Source organism: Rhinopithecus bieti, unplaced genomic scaffold (genome assembly GCF_001698545.2).
Source record: "Rhinopithecus bieti isolate Rb0 unplaced genomic scaffold, ASM169854v2 scaffold_19867, whole genome shotgun sequence".
Lineage (NCBI taxonomy): Eukaryota > Metazoa > Chordata > Mammalia > Primates > Cercopithecidae > Rhinopithecus > Rhinopithecus bieti.
In genome coordinates, this window is record NW_016809544.1 from 112,214 (window position 1) to 126,092 (window position 13,879).

Genomic DNA, 13,879 nt, shown 5'->3' on the forward strand with positions numbered 1-13,879 from the left:
ATGGTCATGAGAGTAACCTCTGGCCATCCTCACTGCTACACTCCCATCAGCCCCATGACAGTTTACAAATGCCATGGCAACATCAGGAAGTTACCCTATATGGTCTAAAAGGGGAGGCATAAATAATCCACCCCTTGTTTAGAATATTATCAAGAAATAACCATAAAAATGGGCAGCCCTGGGAGCTGCTCTGTCTATGGAGTAACCATTCTTTTATTCCTTTACTTTCCTAATAAATTTGCTTTTGCTTTGCACTGTGGACTTGCCCTGAATTCTTCCTTGCGCAAGATCTGAGAACACTCTCTTGGGGTCTGGATCAGGACCCCTTTCCTGTAACACTGGGATTACAGGCATGAGGCACCGTGCCAAGCCTCTTTTGTTGCTGTTGTTGTTGTTTTTTGAGACAGAGTCTTTCTCTGTGCCCAGGCTGGAGTACAATGGTGCGACCTCGGCTCACTGCAACCTCCACCTCCTGGGTTCACACCATTCTCCTGCCTCAGCCTCCCGAGTAGCTGGGATTACAGGCTGGTCTTGAATTCCTGACCTTGTGATCCACCCGCCTTGGCCTCCCAAAGTGCTGGGATTACAGGCGTGAGCCACCACACCCAGCCTTATTAATGCTATTGTGAAAAATCCTCAATGGCTGCAGATAACATCCTTGCAGTACCTTTACTCCTTCAGCTTTTTGCCAGCACTAACATTGGCCTTTGCAGTCCCCCTGACTTTCTCCATTCTGTTCTTGCATTCCTTTAGTTGGTTTCTTGAGGTCTTTTTCTTCTCATACAGGCCTTGTCTTGAAAGTCTGTGTTTGGTATGTTTGGGTTCATTTTACTTTACACAATCCAAGGAATCATAAATCGTGCCAAAGCCACAACCAACATGAGTTCTGAATCCAAATACAAAGATGACATCCAGTGTGGTCTTATACATTTTGGCTAGTTTTCCCCGAATTTCTGTCTTAGGCACTGTTGCCTTCCTGGGGTGAAGGACATCAATGAGCATCTTTTTCCTCTGAAGTAGTCATGAACTTTCTAGTTAGGATAGTTACCGTGTGGTTCATGATGTCAGCCTACCCTCAGACAGCCAGGGAGGAGAAGAGTTATCTTTAGTTTCTGTAGGGAGCAAAACATCCCGGAATTCAAACTTTCTTGGCTATTGTTTTAAGCTACCATTACCTTCTTGCTTATCAAGTTGCTCATTTACTTCTCAGGGCTAACTAGGTGACTGGAATTTCCCCTGCGATAACTCAAACTTTTCCTTTATTTCCATGCTTTGGAGAAAGTGCACGGCAGGCTCCTAAGAGAAGTCCCTGCTACATCTTATGACCATCTTGTGAATTACTGTACCCTAGCAACTACTATGGTGCCTGGTGCATAGGAGGATGATTAATTGAATATATGCAGAAATTCACAATGTGACTAATTCAAAGTACCTGACACTCGTTTGAATGCACACATTTGAAATAGTTTTTAAAAGAAAATAGCTTCCATAATTTCCAAATACAACAATAACAGTTTATAGGAAATGTCCCAAGCTAGTCCACTTACTTCTATTTCTTTTTCACACAATACCATCTTCTGAATATATTCCATTTTCAAAATAAAAAAGCACTTTATGGTGATTATGTTAAATAGAGCCAACAGCATCATCCCTGTTTTATAGATTAGAATGTGGGGATGTGGAACAGTGAGTAATTTTTTCAACATTAGTATTATTAATTAGAATCCCAACTTATACTTACTAATGCCCATTTCTACCCAAATCACTGGAGGAAGGGCGGATTAAGTATGGGGTTGGGGGTGGGGTCAGTTTCTCATAGGTATGGGATGGGGAGATACTTGAGCAAGATTGGGGTGCTCCAGAGAAGGAACAAAGTGGGAGCAGATCCTGGGTAGGTCTTATGTCCCCTGCAGTCACCACCTAATAAATGGAAGAACTGGCACTCGCACTTAGCTCTCCTGAAGTTAAATGTGGTACTTTTGTTTTTAGGGAATGTGTTATAACAAACAGTTCATTTTAAAGAGAACTTTTAGGGATTAATAAGTTTTACCCAGATAATAGATGAGTTTTATTTTAACTGAAAATTAAATCTAATTTATGTGTCTCATGTGTTTTGATTCAGTGTAATACATTTTACAAATGAAGAGATGTGGGAGACTGCAAATTATAGAAGTTTGTGTTTGTTCTGTTTTTTAATCTAAAGTTGTATACATTCCTAGAGTCCTTTTAGCAGCATTATTCAAAATCCCTTATTAACATTATTCAAGCCAGGCACAGTGGCTCACATCTGTAATCCCAGCACTTTGGGAGGCTGAGGTGGGCGGATCACCTGAGGTCAGGAGTTTGAGACCAGCCTGGCCAAGATAATGAAACCCCATCTCTACTAAAAATACAAAAATTAGCCGGGCGTGGTGGCACGCGTCTATAATCCCAGCTACTCAGGAGGCTGAGGCAGGAGAATCACTTGAACACAGGAAGTTGCAGTGAGCTGAGATCGTGCCATTTCACTCCAGCCTGGGTGACAAGAGTGAAACTCCATCTCAAAGAAAACCCAAAAAACAAAAAACATTATTCAAAAGCATCTGCAGAACTTAATCCAGTAATTTTTTTTCTTTTTCTTTTTGAGACAGAGCTTCGCACTGTCGCTCAGGCTAGACTACAGTGGTGTGATCTCGGCTCACTGCAACCTCTGCCTCCTGGATTCTACTGCCTCGGCCTCCCAAGTAACTGGGATTACAGGCACTCGCCACCACACCCAGCTAATTTTTTGTATTTTCAGTAGAGACGGGGTTTCATTATGTTGGCCAGGCTGGTCTCAAACTCCTGACCTCATGATCCGCCCGCCTTGGCCTCCCAAAGTACTGGGATTACAGGCATGAACCACTGTGCCAGGCCAATCCAGTAATTTTAAAAGTGGTGTTCTTTAAGATTTCCCTGCAGAGGAAAATTGTTTCCTGTGAGCATCAACCCTAAGGCCTCCTAAGAAATTTCTGAGTTCAATAAACAGCAGATTTACGGCTGAGTGCGGTGGCTCACACCTGTAATCCCAGCACTTTGGGAGGCTGAGGCAGGCAGATCATTTGAGGTCAGGAGTTCAAGACCAGCCTGGCCAACATGGTGAAACCTTGTCTCTACAAAAATTAGCTGGGTGTGGTGGTGCATGCTTGTAATCCCAGCTACTTGGGAGGCTGAGACAGGAGAATCACTTGAACCTGGGAGATAGTGTGTGCAGTGAGCTGAGATTGCACCACTGCACTCCTGCCCGGGTGTGACAGAGTGAGACTTCATCTCAAATAAATAAATATCAGATTTATGATGACCATCTTTAAGACACATTTTATGCCAATGTGGCAGACACTGCCAGCTGCTTACCAATAGCCATTTTCCCATTGTATTTACTCACAGAATCCAATTTTATTCTGGGCACAGTCTATCCACTTAAAATATTGAATGCCCAGCCTCTCTTGTAGTTGGGGTTACTTTATGACATGATCTGGCCAACTCTCAGCTCTATAAACAGTGGCTTCGTGGTGCTTCCAGGAACATGCCCATTGTCCTTCTTCCTCCTGCCTGACTCACGCACACAATGCTTGATGGTCAAGTAGCTGTCCTGCCACCATGAAGATGAAAGCAACAATCTAAGGACAGTACAGGGAGCTAGGAGGAACCTGGGTCCCTAGAGCAGCTGCAGCAGCCTGGCCTGCCCACCTTTGAATCCTGACCATGTGGAAAAACAAATCCATATTTGGTAAAGACATGGTAGTTGAGTTTCTGTTTACATACATGCAGATACAATGCTGACTAATATGTTCAATATTTCCATTTTTGTGCCTTTTGTACAGCTCCAATAAGACCAAGTAACAAGATCATTGCTACACAAAATCTTCTCCTCCGTAACCTCCTGAACACAGTCCTTTCTTCTATGATGTGTTTCTGTAATAACAGGTCACATGTAAATTGGTAATTAGGGCACTGAAGACAGCATAAAATGGAAGTCACATTGGTTTCTATGCTATTTTTCATTGCACACTAATATTTTGAAGCAATGTATGAAGATCTTAAAGGAAAAAAAACAAATCCTGAAGAAATACTTTCCTTTTGTGCAAGTAGTGGCAATATAGTGACTTTAAAGACCACAAGTTTTTCCCCAATGTTAAGCTATCTGGTAAAAGTGCAGATGACGAAGTTATGTGTACATGTCATTCATTTAATTCCAGAAGCCTTTTTTCCCAATGAAGATGATCTCTAATTCCCTCACGTGTCTACATCTCAGAGTAGGTAGTGTGAGCCCAAGGGTTTGATGCTGCAAAGACTGGCTGACGATGAAGGTGGGTGCACATGCAAGTGCAGATAGAATGGGCTCATATATTTTTTTTTATCAGTATTATGATTTTTTTTTTAGTGCTCTCGTTACAAGATTGCATTAGGATTTGGGCAGTTTGCTACAGACCTATTTCCCTGAAGTCCAGTTTATTTTATTTTATTTTATTTTATTTTATTTTATTTTATTTTACGAGACAGAGTTTCACTCTGTCACCTAGGCTGGAGTGCAGTGGTGTGATCTTGGCTCACTGCAACCTCTGCCTCTGGGGTTCAAGTGATTCTCCTGCCTCAGCCTCCCGAGTAGCTGGGATTACAGGTGCCTGCCACCAAGCCCGCCTAATTTTTGTATTTTTAGTAGAGACAAGGTTTCACCATGTTGGCCAGGCTGGTCTTGAACTCCTGACCTCCTGACAGGGTTACATCATATTGCCTACGGCTAGTCTTGAACTCCTGGGCTCAAGCCATTTACCTGCCTTGGCCCCCCAAAGTGCTGACATTGCAGGCATGAGCCACCACACCCAGCTGAGAATTCATTCTTTTTGCTTCTTCTGGCTTCTGATGGCTGCTGGCATTCCTTGGCTTGTGGAAGCATCACTCCAATATTTGCCTCTGTTTTCACATTACCTCTTCCATGTCTGTCTCAAATCTCTCTCTGCCTATCTCTTACAAAGATGCATGTGATGGCATTTAGGACCCACCTGGATAATCCAGGATAGTCTCCCTATCTAAAAATAAATCTGAAAAAAAAAAAAAAATCACATCTTCAAAGAGCCTTTTCCAAATAAGGTAACATTTTCAGGTTCCAAAGGTATCAGGGATTAGGACCTGCTATCTTAGGGGACCATTGTTCAGCCCACTACACTAATGTTCTTGTAGCTGGAGGAAAATTCCTACCAGGAGAATAGCAGGAAGTATCTTTTGCTTTCTGCTTTTGTCCTTTTCTGTCTTTGGAAAATATGTTTATTTCTGGAAAACTAAGAAACATGATGTCTTAGTTTGTTCAGGCTGCTGTAACAAAAATACCATAGACTGAGTGGCTTCAACAACAGATTTATTTCTCATAGTTCTGGAGGATGGGGAGTCTAAGAGCAAGGTGCTAGCAAAGTCAGTGTCTGAGGGTCCACTTCCTGGTTCAGACACAGCCATCTTCTTGCTGTATTCTCACAAAGCAGAAGGAGGGCCAGAGAGCTCTCTGGGGTCCCCTTTTATAAGGACGTTAATCTCATTCATGAAGGCTCCACCCTCATGACCTTATTTCCTTCCAAATGTCCCACCTCCTGATACACACCAGTGGTTAGAATTTCAACATTTCAACATATAAATTTGGTTGGGGGTGAGGGGAGCACAAACATCAGTCTATTGCAGGTGATGACTGTTTTCTTATAAAACAATAAGAATTATATTTTCCAAAGAATCAGTGTAATAGTATTTGCGACTCATTCATAAAAATGTTTGATTGTCTTCCATCAAGAAACTCCTACCAAGTTAAATTAATGAGCAGTGGGGGTGGCAAAGCAATACTTGAGAAATTTTACATGCTGTGCCATTAGATCCATCATGATTTGCACACAGAATATAAAATCTTTGGCGTTCACCACTTAAAGTCGTTATCACCACATCACAAAACCAGGCTGTGACCTCAGGGTCCTTGCCAAATGCCACTGAACACAGGGGTGTCTTGCTTCATAGAGAGAGCTGGAGCCTTAGCAGGCTTTGGTGTGTTTGAGAGCCCCTAGAACGAAGGCACAAACAAACCCTGTTAATAATAAGGTGATTCTGGCACGACTGAGTCTTTCTGAAATCTGGTTTGGAGGTCCAGAATTTAAACTTGCCCTGCTTTTAGACTCAAAAAAAAAAAAAAAAAAAAAGTCTCTACAACTTTATCACATAGGTTGTTCTTAATAGGAAAGATAAATCTGTATTAGTCCATTCTCATGCTTGCTATAAGGGCTGCCCAGGACTGTGGTAATTAAAAGAAGAAGTTTATTACTCACAGTTCCGGCATGGCTGGGGAGGCCTCAGGAACTCTACCATCATGAGTGGATGGGGAAGCAAATACATCTTCCTTTCCATGGCGCAGGAATAGCCAGCTGCGAGCCAAATTGGGAAAGCCCTTATAAAACCATCAGAATCTATGAGACCCACTCACTGTCATGGAACAAGTTAGCATGGGGGTAACCACCCCATGATTCAATGTATCTCCACTGCTGGTCCCCATCACACGTGGAGCTGATTATGGGAATACAATTCAGGATGCGATGTTGGGTGGGACACAGCCACACCATATCAAATATATGGTATTAATTAACTATGTCAAATTTAATCAGTGCAAAGTTCACACTTATTTTCAGAATAGTTTTAGTCTTGTAAAACTCTGCTTCTTAAGTAATTACACATTTAATGAGAAAGTCACCGGTCTAAAGAAAAGAGTTGCGATGATTCTCATGGGTCTTATCTCATTTATAACAGATTTGCGGGCGGACATTTATTTTATCTTTATTGTTAGAAGATGAAAATAATCTCGCTTATTTTGCCGGACTGGTCTCGATCTCCGGTCACGTGATCCTCCTCTCTTTTTTTTTTTTTTTTTTTTTTTTGAGACGGCTAAGTCTCCGCTCTCGTCACTCGACTGAGGCAGTTGCCAGATCTTCCGCTCACTGCAGTCGCGCCTCGGGTTCACGCCATTTTCCTGCCTAGTCCTCCCGAGTAGCTGGGACTACAGGCGCCACCTCGCCCCGGCTAGTTTTTGTTATTTTAGGTAGAGGGCGGTATTACCGTTGTTAGGCCAGGATGGTTTCGATCTCCTGACCTCGTGATCGCCCGTCTCGGCTCCCAAAGTGTGGGATTACCAGGCTTGAGCCACGGCCGGCGGATCCTCCTGCTTTGGCATCATACAGTTGTTGGGATTACAGGCAGTGCACCATGCCTGGCCGAATGTTTTATTTATTGTTCAATCGGTTTTTTTTTTTTTAAATCAAACCATGACAGTTAAATTTGGAATTTTCCTTTATCAGAAACTACTTTTAAAGAATTGGATCTAATTATAGTCCATAAAATTGATGGTATACATATTTTTTCTTGGGAATTAAAAATGTTTCAAATATTCCACTTATTCATGCAACATTAACAGGTTCCTTTTTTAAAAAAAAAAATTAATTTTAGGTTCTGGGATACATGTGCAGAATGTGCAGGTTTGTTACATAGGTAAATGTGTGCCATGGTGGTTTGTGGCACCCATCAACCCATCACCTAGGTATTAAGCCCCTCCCTCCCCCAGCGCCCCCGACAGGCCCCAGTGTGTGTTGTTCCCCTCCCTGGGTCCATGTGTTCCCACTGATGAACAGGTTCCTAGTTTCTAAACACCTATTATGGACCAGGCACACTAGACACTGGGATACAAAAGTCAACAAGACCTGGTCCTGCCCTCAGGGAGCCTGAAGTGTAAGGGGATGGAGAGAGGACCCAACTTCTCATGGGCTGTGAATGGTCCATGGGACTGGGCTAGGCTGGGCTGTGCTGTGAGAGTGAAGCAGAACCCAGCCAGTCTCAGGGAGGCTAGGGGCCTCTTCCAAAAGGAAGCTAAGGCCTGAAGAAGAAGAAAAAAGCCATTTCCTTCAACAGTGACTGCGTGAGGGAAGGGGGTGTGTATGAAGGCCCAGAAGTGATGTGCTTGAGAAAGGGAGGCTGCATGGCACAAGCACCAGGTTAAAAGAAGAGGCTGGGCCAGCCCCAGAGTGGCCCCATAAACTTATTAGAGGGTTTGGACTCCAAAACAATGAAAGGATCCCTTCCTTCTATTCCTTTTCTTTCCCTTCCTCTTTCTTCATTCCTTCCCTCCTTCCTCCCTTCCTTCCTTCCCTTCCTTCCTTTCATACTCCCTCCCTCCCTCCTTCCCTCCTTCCTTTTATACTCCCTCCCTCCTTCCCTCCTTCCCTTTTTTCCTTTCTTCATTCCTTCCTTCCTTCCTCCCTCCCTCCCTCTCTTTTTTCTTTCTCTCTTTCATCTTTCTCTCTCTCCCCCCCGCCTTTCTTTCTTCTCCCCACCGTTCCCTCCTCTTTCTCACACTCTCTTTCTTTCTTTCTCTTTTAGACAGGTCCTCACTCTGTCACCCAGGCTGGAGTGCAGTGGCAATCATAGCTCACTGCAGCCTCCAACTCCTGGGCTCAAGCCATCCTCCCACCTCAGCCTCCCAAATAGTAGGGATTACGGGGTGCACTACCACAACAGGCCATTGAAGGATTTTCAAGCAGGGCAAAGACATACTCAGATCTGCATTTTATAATGATCATTCTACTTGCTTTCGAATGGTTCAGATGCTGGCAAGCCTGGAAGCAGAGAACCCTCAGGGTAGGGAGAGGCAGATCTAGGGGAGAGAGTGTGGTTCCCTGAACTACGACTCAGTTGGGAAGAAGAGAAGTGGATGGATTTGAAAAACAATTTCCCCTAGCAGGTTCCCTACTGCAACCTCCACCTCCCAGGTTCAAGCAATTCTCCTGCCTCAGCTTCCCGAGTAGCTGGGACTACAAGTGCACAGCCACCATGTGGGGCTAATTTTTGTATTTTTAGTAGAGACAGGGTTTTATATTGGCCAGGCTGGCCTCTAACTCCTGACCTCAAGTGAACCGCCCAGTTTGGCCTCCCAAAGTGCTGGGATTATAGGCGTGAGCCACCATGCCCGGCAGCCCTAGTGATATTCTTGAAACAAACAACAGTTAAATACGTAGGTATTTAATACATCTAACTACTTTCTTGGAGCCATGAAAAATGTCAGTGGTCTGTGGTGAACGAGTTTTCAAATCTCTTGCTTACAGGCCTAATTTTATACCTACAAGAGCAGGCTTGAAAATTGCTTTCTCTAATTTTTATTCCTAAGGTCATATGACATTAGCCTAAATAAGGAAACTTCACCTGTTCACACGCTATAGAAACACATCAAAGCTGCTCCAGGCTGGGCGCCGTGGATCACGCCTGTAATCCCAGCACTTTGGGAGGCTGAGGCAGGCGGAATACCCCCACCAGGAGTTCAAGACCAGGAGTTCAAGACCAGCCTTGGCAACAAAGTAAGACCCTGCCTCTACAAAAAAAAAAAAAAAAAAAAAAAAAAAAAAAAATTTGCCTGGCGTGGTGGCAGGCACCTGTAATCCCACCTACTTGGGAGGCTGAGGCAGGAGAATTGCTTGAACCCTGGAGGCGGAGGTTGCAGTGAGCTGTGAGCTGAGATCGCATCACTGCACTCCAGCCTGGGTGACACAGCAAGACTCATCTCCAAAAACAAAACAAAACAAAATTAAAAAACGGCAGCCATAAAAAAGGATGAATTCATGTCCTTTGCAGGGATATGGATGAAGCTTGAAACAATCATTCTCAGCAAACTATCACAAGAACAGAAAACCAAACACCGCATGTTCTCACTCATAGGTGGGAGGTGAACAATGAGAACACATGGACACAGGGAGGGGAATATCCACACCAGGGCCTGTCGCGGGGTGGGGTCTAGGGCAGGGATAGCTTTAGGAGAAATACCTAATGTAGATGACGGGTTGATGGGTGCAGCAAACCACCATGGCACATGTATACCTATGTAACAAACCTGCAGGTTCTGTACATGTATCCCAGAACTTAAAGTATAATTAACACACACACACACGCACACACAACACAAACAAAAACGAAAACAAAAAACCCAACCCTGCTCAGATCCTCACAGCAGCAGGTGTGGCCACCGCTCCTCTTACCATTGCACTTCCCCTGCTTCTCTCCAGCAGGGGAGTCCGCCTGCTGTTTTGCGGTTCGCCGGGGTGCCCACCCCCATAGTAAAGGGAAGGGTGCAGGTTGCACGCACCACACTCCACAGGAATGGAAAGGGCGGGAACCCGCCTCTGCCGGAGCCCACCGCACATAGCACATACCGTTCTTCAGCCTTCACCTGGAGCCTTGGAGCGCGGGATGATTTCGGGCTGCGGAGGCGGCGGCACAGGCCTGACACGGCGGCGGGCGTCCGGCTGCACTTCTTCTCTTCTCCAGCAGGTGGCAATGAGTTAGCGGCAGCCTCCAAAGAGAACTAACTTCATCGCCAAGGCCGGAAGGCACAAATATTTAAATTTCTTTCTTTCTTTTTTTTTTTAGACGGAGTCTCGCTCTGTCGCCCAGGCTGGAGCGCAGTGACATGATCTCGGCTCACTGCAACCTCCGCCTCCCGGGTTCAAGCGATTTTTCTGCCACAGCCTCCCGAGGAGCTGGGATTAGAGGCGCGAGCCACCACGCCCGGCTAAGTTTTGTATTTTTAGTAGAGATGCGGTTTCACCATATTGGCCAGGCAGGTCTCGATCTCCTTTCTTCGTGAGTTTAACTGCCAACTTTAAAAGTATTTAAATTTTGCTTAAACTAGAATAAAATAAAAGGTCCTAGGAGCTGTGAACAAGGAGAAGGCATCTGAAAATGCTCATAGAAATAGAATCCTAAATTTTATGACCTTTTTTTTTTTTCTTTTGAGATAGGGTCTCACTCTGTTGCCCAGGCTGGAGTGGAGTGGTAAGATAACCTCCGAGTAGCTGGGACTACAGGCGTCCGCCACCATGCCCAAACTTTTTATATTTTTTTATAGAGATGGAGGTCTCGCCCTGTTGCCCAGGCTGGTCTCCAGCTCCCGAGCTCAAGTTATTCTCTCCTGCTTCTGTCAACCAAAGTGCTGGGATTACAGGCATGAGCTATCGCAACGGGCCCCTTTATGGCTTTTTATATTAAAAGATGATGCCACTGACCAGTGCCACTGGTGAAACAGTAGAGTCTGAAGATGACTCTGGGCTTCCAGGACGGGGGAAGAGCTGTAATCCAGTGCCTTCCTATTTCTTCCAAACTCAGCTTCTCATGACTTTCTCCCTCCCCGCTGGAGGGGCTGCAACTTCCAATGGGCACCCAAGACTTCCAGATAAGAGACAACTGGCCTTCTCAGATAACTCCTGACTCTTGGCATCTACATCAAGACAGCCTGATGCCACATTGTCTATGTGGACCCCAAGGATAAGAATGTTCAAGTTTTGGTCTTGAAAAAGAGAGAACAAAAAGGGAGGGATGTGCCTTCACTGGAATGCTCACTATGACCTGTCCAACAGAACACCCTGTTAGTGGTGGTAGTTCCCTGCAGGTCTGCATCTATGATGCTGTGACTTTGCCTGGGCTCCGTTGTACAACATCTGCTTGCCTTCTCAGAAGAAAGAATTCGAATGAGGGGCATAAGGCCAAAGAAAGTTTGTGGCAAGTTTTAGAGCAGGAGTGAAAGTTTATTAAGCTTTAGAGCAGGAACTAAAGGAAGGAAAGTACACTTGGAAGAGGGCCAAGTGGGCAACTTGAGAGACCAAGTGCACTGTTTAAACTCTCGACTTGGGGTTTTATAGATTGGCATGCTTCCAGGGTCTCGTGTTATTTCTTCCCACTCCTGAGATCTTATCGGGAAGCTGCTGATCACCAGTTCTTTCTTTCCTTTTCCTTTTCCTTTTCCTTTTCTTTCTTTCTTTTTTTTTTTCGTCAGGGTCTCACTCTGTCACCCAGGCTGGAGTGCAGTGGTGCCATCTTGGCTCACTGTAACCTTGGCTCCCAGGCTCAAGCAATCCTCCTACCTCAGCCTCCTGAGTAGCTGGGATTATAGGCATGTATCACCATATCTGGCTAGTTTTTGTATTTTTTGTAGAGATGGGATTTGGCCATGTTGCCCAGGCTGGTCTTGAACTCCTGGGCTCAAGTGATCCGTCTGCCTCAGCCTTCCAAAGTGCTGGGATTACAGGCACGAGCCACCATGCCCAGCCTTCAGGCATTTTCTTTTCTTTCTTTCTTTCTTTTTGAGACAGAATCTCGCTCTGTTGCCCAGGCTGGAGTGTAGTGGCACCATCTCAGCTCACTGCAACCTCCGCCTCCTGGGTTCAAGCGATTCTCCTGCCTCAGCCTCCCGAGTAGCTGGGATTACAGCCACCAGGCGCGGCCAAGCATTTTCTAGTTATTAGGAGACTGCCTTTCCCTGGTGGTGGCTGTGACCAATTATTACTTTAGAAAGACAGTTAACAACTGCCAGACCATCACCTGATGGTCGATGGACACTCCTGGTGTGTGCGTGAGGGGAGACCTCTCCTGCCCTGCCCATACCTCACTAGCTACCTCCTGTAACAGCCCTGGTCCCAGCATATCCCCCATGCCTTCTTTTGCAGACTCTCAGCTTGTAAGTTTCCCAGTAAAGCCTGCTCCTTTATCTACGATGCTGTGACTGCCTGAACTCCATTGTACAACATCTGCTTTGAGCTGCTTTCCAGATGCTGAGTATTTCTTTTCCTTCCGTGCTCTCACCATTGTAAGTTCTCTGGGGACCAACATACAGAATGAAGCAGCAATCTTTCTAATTGGAAGAAGGCAAATAAAACCAAGATCTATTTTCCAGTGGGATATCTTTAAAGCACTTAAAAAGCATCATTTGGATTTGGTGTGAGACTTGAGAAATATATAATTTTCGTTTCTCCTTTCTTATTTATGGCACTATCAGTTTAGTTGATTTGTAAAATTTATCCTGGCATTTTCTGCCCTACATCTCTATGGAATCTTTATATCAAGGTTTGCTGAACATGCCTCTTTTCTATGGATTTGATGGAGGCACTGAAGAAAAGAAGTTGCCCATTGTGACATCCACTTATATACTCTTTTGTGCTTCAAAATAAATGCATAAAGACCTTATCAATTATACAACAACACAGTGTCATGATTTCACAACTTCTTGTAAAATGTTTGTATAAACAAACTCTTTTATATTTGGCCTACTAAACTAATGAAGAGAGAACAGCTGTCTAAAGTTACTTTATGGAAATCTCTGTTGTGCCAACATACAAAAATCGTTATTCTCTTGAATATGATTAAGGTATTGTGTTTGGAAGCAGCCTTGAGGGTTCAACCTTTTTTTTTTTTAGACTGGGTTTTTGAGACTCTGTTGCCCAGGCTGGAGTGCAGTGACATGATTTTGATTTTGGCTCACTACAACCTCTGACTGGGCTCAAGCCATCCTCCCACTCAGTCTCTCAAGTAGCTGGGAATACAGGCTCATGCCACCATGCTCAGCTAGTTTTTGTATTTTTTTTGTAGAGACAGGTTTTTGCCATGTCACTCAGGCTGCTCTCCAACTCCTGAGCTCAAATGCTCTTCCTGACTCGGCCTACCAAAGTGCTGGGATTACAGGTGTGAGCCACCGTGCCCAGCATAAAATTTCTCATTACACCTCAGTTTCAGGTACAATTTTTGGTAACTTAATCCCAGCACTTTACATGTGTTCTTCTATTGACTTTTTTCCTTTTCAATGAGGAAAATCAGCATCTGATTATAACTGAATTGTTTCTTTTTAATAGCCAAATGATTTCTATCTTTGTCTCAATCATACTAAGTGTATGAAAACTACACTTGCCATCATTGGTATCAACCTTTTGGTTTTTCCTTCCTTCCTCCCCTCCCTCCCTCCCTCCCTCCTTCTCTCCCTTCCTTTCTTTCCTTCTTTCTTTCTTTCTTTCTTTCTTTCTTTCTTTCTTTC

At 44.5% G+C, this 13,879-nt stretch overlaps 1 pseudogene; it reads right to left on the reverse strand.

Moving 5' to 3' along the window:
- Window positions 1–617: 617 nt before the first annotated feature.
- Window positions 618–1,060, reverse strand: LOC108540589 (40S ribosomal protein S24 pseudogene; annotated as a pseudogene).
- Between the last annotated feature and the right edge of the window lie 12,819 nt (window positions 1,061–13,879).